Here is a 5,952-nt window from a genome sequence, read left to right on the forward strand (position 1 = left end):
GCATTTAACAGAACATAGACTGGGGCACTGCCCAGAGCAGCTTGGTGCATTCAGCATGCACTTAGGCAGAGTGGGATACTCAGCAGATACTATTCATGAGCATGAGGCAGGAAGGCACACTTGTAGATGCATGTACCTCAGGATCTCTAACTCCTCATTCCAACATCTTCTGATATGGTTCCCACTACACACTCATACATTTTGTTCCTGCTAATGTTCTCTTGTCAGTCATCAACCCAGGGCCACTTGATTCTTGTTGCATGGTCCTGTTTGTCATGACTTGCCTCTCTCAGCCCGTTTTTGCATTGTACTGGACTCTTGGTCAAGATTAGGCTATAGTACTCCTTTTACTAACTTAAAAACTCCAGGTCTTGCCACTCTCATGGTGTCAGCTGTCATGATGGGCTAGGTGAGATCCTTACACAGAGTTCAAAATAAAAACTGGAACTGCTGAAATGGACTGCTAGACATGGTGTTGCTCTTCAACAGACTGGTTTTAAAAAAATATTTATGCATATATGTTCTGGCATGAATTCTGGAAACTTGTTGCTTGCCAACTTAACTCTCTGTCATGTCACTGAGCAATAACAAGATTTAAGACCGTTGCTAATAAAATTTAATAGTCACAACATCTTCCTTGGAAAGTACAGCTAGAAGTGGCAGTCAGTAGTTGGTGCAGCATTTTCTGGGCTCTTGCTTCTAGATGTTCTGGGATCTTCTTCTGGAATCATTGCCAAAGGACCTCTGGGAACACTTCTGGGAAGTGTTTTAGATGCTTGAGGGTGCCTGCTGCTGTTGGGAACAGATAGGTATAGGAGGCCTTGGTTTCTATCAAGATGTAGCAAGGCTAAAGAGCTCTGTCATCTGTCTTTGATCAAAGGGCCCTTGGAGTTTTTGTTCCAGCTGACGATGATCAGGGAGGGTCTGGCACCCTTTCAGCCACTGCTTGGGAGAGGTCTATATATAAGAGCTGGGCCTAAAAGGGAGGTTCTAGAGTGTAGTAAGCTGCTATAGAGGTTGATGTAGGAGGTGCTAGTGCCTTTTCTAGTAATAGTGCATACTTCATTAATGGTGGGGATGTACCACAGGGCACTGATCTTAGCAGACATTGGAAAAACTTCTACTGTAATGTTAGAGGCCTCAGTTCAGATGGAGCTTCAGAAGAAGGATATTGGTTGGGGGCAGTGATACTTGTCTCCTCTTACAAGACAGTAGGAAATCCTTTCAGCTTAAGGAGGTATGTATTTTTTTAAGGAGTTATATTATCCTGTGAAATAACTGAAGGGTGGGGTCCATATGTTATGCATAATCAGAGATGGAAGAGATGGACTGGATTCTGTGATACTATAGCTTCAAGAGTCCCTGGAGGTACATGGTAAAAGAAACATCCTGAATTTGCCTATTTGGGTGGTAAGGGCTGATTTCCAGGATGGCAAAGGTTAGAAGCTGGTAACTTCTGGCACTAAGAGGAAAGCTTATGCTGTGACTGAAGTCTTACAACTACAGAATAGCTTCAGTAGAGAGGAGTTGTAGAGAGGAATTTAGGTGCTCTGTCGAATGAAACACTTGAGCTGGTTATGATGGAGCCACACAGAAGCACCAGAACAAAACACTGAAACTTAGTGGAGGGTGACTCCTCTGCTGTAGAGAAAAGGCTTGTCTGCTGGCCTGTTGCCTTTATTGTTTCCAAAGGACTTGGGCTTCAGACATTATGGAGAGCCTGCAAGTTTCCATGGCTCTGATTATTGTCCCTATACTGTTTTTTTTATGGCATCAGTGATATTGCCAGAGAAAACCTGGAAAGTATCAAGTGTCACACATATGGTTCTAAGTTGATGGTTAAGGACATAAGGGCCAATATAATGTTTACTCAGTTCTATTAGTCAATAACAGGGTTTTGGTTTGTATGTTTGTGGCATGTTCTCTGAGGACTGACTACTGCTTGACAGAGATGGAATCAACTGTGCCAAGTCTAGGATGGGGGGGGGAAGAAGTCAACAGGATGGCCAACCTCATAGGAGCTTTTAACTAAGAATGATTTGGGGGGAAAAAAAAAAAAGACAAGTGAGAAATTCTAGATCAGATTAGCAAGCAAATGGTGTTGCCTGATGTGAACCAAGGAGGTTTAATCAATAAAACAGGGATCAAGTGGTGTCAGCCCAAATACGTCCATATAATGCTGTCCTGTTCACCTCCGTTTGTAGGGCAAGGCCTTAACCTCTTTTTAGGAAATCAGTATGATTGGGTGCCTCTCTAAAGCAACTGTACATTTAATGCATGCATCATGGGGAACAAACAGAAGCAATGAGAGTCCTGTGCCCCACTGTGGGGCTACAGTATCACCCCCAATAATGGAGATAAGGTTAGATATTTCATCAAACTGGAGTACTACAGTGAATGGATACAGGCTTTTTTAAGGACAGGTTAGGAAGGTAAGCTGGGCAAGTTCTCTCATGTGAGAGGGCAGTGGGGACTGCATGGAGTTCTGACTAGGGGCAGACAGTTTGGTAAGAGCTTTAGCATGAGTGACTGCTAAATAACCCGAGCACACAGTGTGATGACGGTGTGTGCTGTTTCTTAACACTACCTGTATGCACTGTAAGAGCTTGATCCCATGGGAATGTGTAAAAGCGTAACACTCTTGGCAAACTTCAGTGTACAAATTTCAGTGTACCATCCAGAATACTGAGTATTGTATAAGTAAAAGACCAATCACTCTATCCAGAAGAATACTACTAAGATGTGAAGGGCAGTGAAGTCATTGAACCTTATCACAAAGTGCAGTTCTGCATAGAATGCTGTGGGTCTACCAGAGAGGACCATCTAATGCTGTATCTCTGCATGGTTTCCAGCAACAGATGGGATATGTTAGAGTTCTTGAGAACTCTTAATAGACTTTTTCTCTTAAATATCCTGTGCCTTTTCCCCTGAGATTCAAAAGAACCAGCACCTCACACTGCAAGACAGACATGAAGGCTGAGATCCTCGGTGCTTTCTTCACCTTGGTCTTTACTGGTAAGACCTGCATTCAGGATTCCCAGGTCCCTGAGATGAGGGGGAATGTTGGGATAATTAGACGGTGACGTACGCTAGAAACACCCAACTCTCAGGTTATAAGGGTTGTAATCAGCAGCACAAATAAAAGATTCAGGCCAGTCCCTTGTGGTAAATACCAGGGTCATACCATTTAAATCTTCAGCAGTGACTGGCAATGTGTCAGAGTGCATACTCTTTCTCCCAGATGATCTGCAGCTGGGAACAGTGGTTAACTTCTCTGTGAGTAAAGACAGCTGACAGTCTGGAGGAATGGGCAAAGTGGAGCCTCACAAAGTTCAACAAAGGGAAGTGCTGCCTGCTGCACCTGAGAAGAAAAAAAAAAACACGCACTGATACAGGCTGGGGCCCAACTTAATAATAGCATCTTTGCAGAGTTTGTTCTTGAGCACTTCTTGAATCATGTTACAGCCTGGTGGGAAATTGTGCTGGTAAAATACCATGTTTAGTCTGACCTGACTGAAGTTCTTTCTGCAGCTGCCTGTGGTTGAATCTGTTTAAGATCAGCATGTGTAACTGCTGAGGTACCCTAGTACCAGTTTCGGTTTGACGTACAGTGCTGCTTTGTGAAGCTTGGTAGACTATGAGCTGCTGTAGAAGCAGCTCCTGAGGATGCTGGTCTCCTTGTGTTAGCGTAGCAGGCACATAACCACAACGTGATTATATGAAGGTGCTTTATTCAGCACTGGAAACCAGGGGCAGGTGCCCAAATTTGGCTTCAAATCCCGTTACATCCCGACCGCAAATTTATACTATTGTGATTACATAAGATGATGCATATTCATTATAGGTTACAACATCAGCCTCGTATTCTATTTTAATTAGTTCTCCTCCCCTTGGCGCATGCTCAGTGCTATCTGGTGGTCGCTCAGGTGGTCTTCTAGATGAAGTAAGGAGTCTTCCTCTCTTCTGAACTCTTCACCCTTCTCCCTAACGCATGCTCTCTTCAGTTCCTGGTGCTTGTCCAACAGGTTTCACCATCTTCAGCTCCTGTTCATCTTCAAGTGCTCTCCCTATGCATTCTTTCTTAGATATATTAGTTATATTTGTACTCGACCCTTCACCAAGCAGTACAAGATAAAAAATGTGTTAATGCCAACACTTGAAGCAAACTGTGACTTGAATCTCTTGAAAAATAGCAAGAGAAATAGCTGTTTGTTAAACTAAGGGTATTTGCTCACTATGTATCACAGGCAGTTTGTTATAACACAGTGAGAGCACTGGGTTGGGAACAAGTTGCTAGTGGTAGGGGTGCTTTTAATCTGATTTAAATTAGCATTGTCAGAGATGGTGCCTGAAAGCTCTTGCTGCCCATGAGTCTGCTGAACTTCTTAGCCTTGCTCCTTGAGCAGCAGCCTACTGTGGTTATGCTGTATTTCCTGTGTAGAAGGTATGACGTGGGAGGCCCGCTGGTACCTGCCAGCAGCCTGGGAGCTTCTGCCTTCCCACGGCTGAAATAAACTCTAAAATATATTTACTCAAATGTCCTAAAAATATATATAATAAAATGAAGTCCATAGAAGGTTTTGATGTAACTGAATAAAAAGCCATAGCCTACACGCACTTTATGAAATGTTTTTCCTCTTGTCCTCTTCAGAGACATCACATTTTGCTTTCACCTGCAGCCATGTTGTGCCTTGCTAGCCCTCCAAGCTGGCAGGCACAGCAGGAGGCACTGGTCTCTCCTGTCCTCCCTGACACACAAACACCCCTTCACAGCAGCTAAAGCTGAATGACTGCTGTGGCCTCCCTGGAGTGAGGACCCCGTGCTCCTTGGAGGTGTCTCATATTGTTATGGGGGAAGCCAAGAACAGCCCCTTTGAGCTCGCTGTGATGGTTTCATGTGCTTCCTGTCTATGCAGGCAGAAATGTAAGAAGGCATGTGAAAAAAACTTGTGAGACGTGGGGTTAGAAAGTAGAGGGCGATTGATTACGAATGGATAAGTAGACAACACTCATTGCTTAATGTGTGCTACGTTTGCGATGTACTGTGTGCTGCGCTTGCAGAAGACAGGATGTATGTGTGTATGTGCAAAGACAGCATGAAAGAATGCCAGACTTGCAAGGCCTTGAGATAACAGGAGCACCTCGGATCCCGAGAACCAGATCAAACCAACCTTATGGTTTGGACTGTGACCAAGGGCTCAGAGATAAGGGGGGCCATTTGTAAAAGGACAGGATGAGGGATACCAAACTTGCAGGGCCTCGAGATAACAGGAGCCCCTGGGACCCCGAGAACCGGATCAAACCAACCTTATTGTTTGGACTGTGGCCAAGGGCTCAGAGAGCATCCTCGAGGAGACAAGATGAAAAAATCACCTGTGATGAAGACGTTTTACTTCATCCTGATGACCACCAGAGAGTACTACGCAAGGACAGAAGGATAACTAGCGTACAAAGCAGGGCTAGGAAATGAATATGCATGTATATGTTGTGAACTTAATGCATATGTAATATTTTAGGGGATAAAAGAGAACGTGACTGAGCAAATTGTTGTGTATGCCTTTGGGAGCTATCCCGCATGCACCCAGCACTGAAATAAACCACGTACCCACTTTATAACTCATTTGCTTTGAGTTGTAGAGTTCTTCCATGGATCATCTGCAGCTACAAGGATTCTGCAGGTCAGTGGGGATTAGGAATGCTATTGCTGTGTTTCAGTGGTATGACTTCACCGAGAGTAAAAATGAGGGAAATGTGTTGTTGTAAAGATCCCGGTTACAACAGCTGTGGCACCTTGCCCAAAGCCTTCTAACCTACCCAAGGTTCCCCCAGACTTCGTGTAGGCTGGGGAAAATACTGAACGCTAAATATTAAACGCGCCCCTCTCGCCGTTCGGGGTTTTTCACGGTCCGTCTGCCCGCTCCGTGAGGCGAAGCGGCGCGGGCCTGCAGCGGG

This window comes from Oxyura jamaicensis, chromosome 1, assembly GCF_011077185.1.
Source record: "Oxyura jamaicensis isolate SHBP4307 breed ruddy duck chromosome 1, BPBGC_Ojam_1.0, whole genome shotgun sequence".
Classification (NCBI taxonomy): domain Eukaryota; kingdom Metazoa; phylum Chordata; class Aves; order Anseriformes; family Anatidae; genus Oxyura; species Oxyura jamaicensis.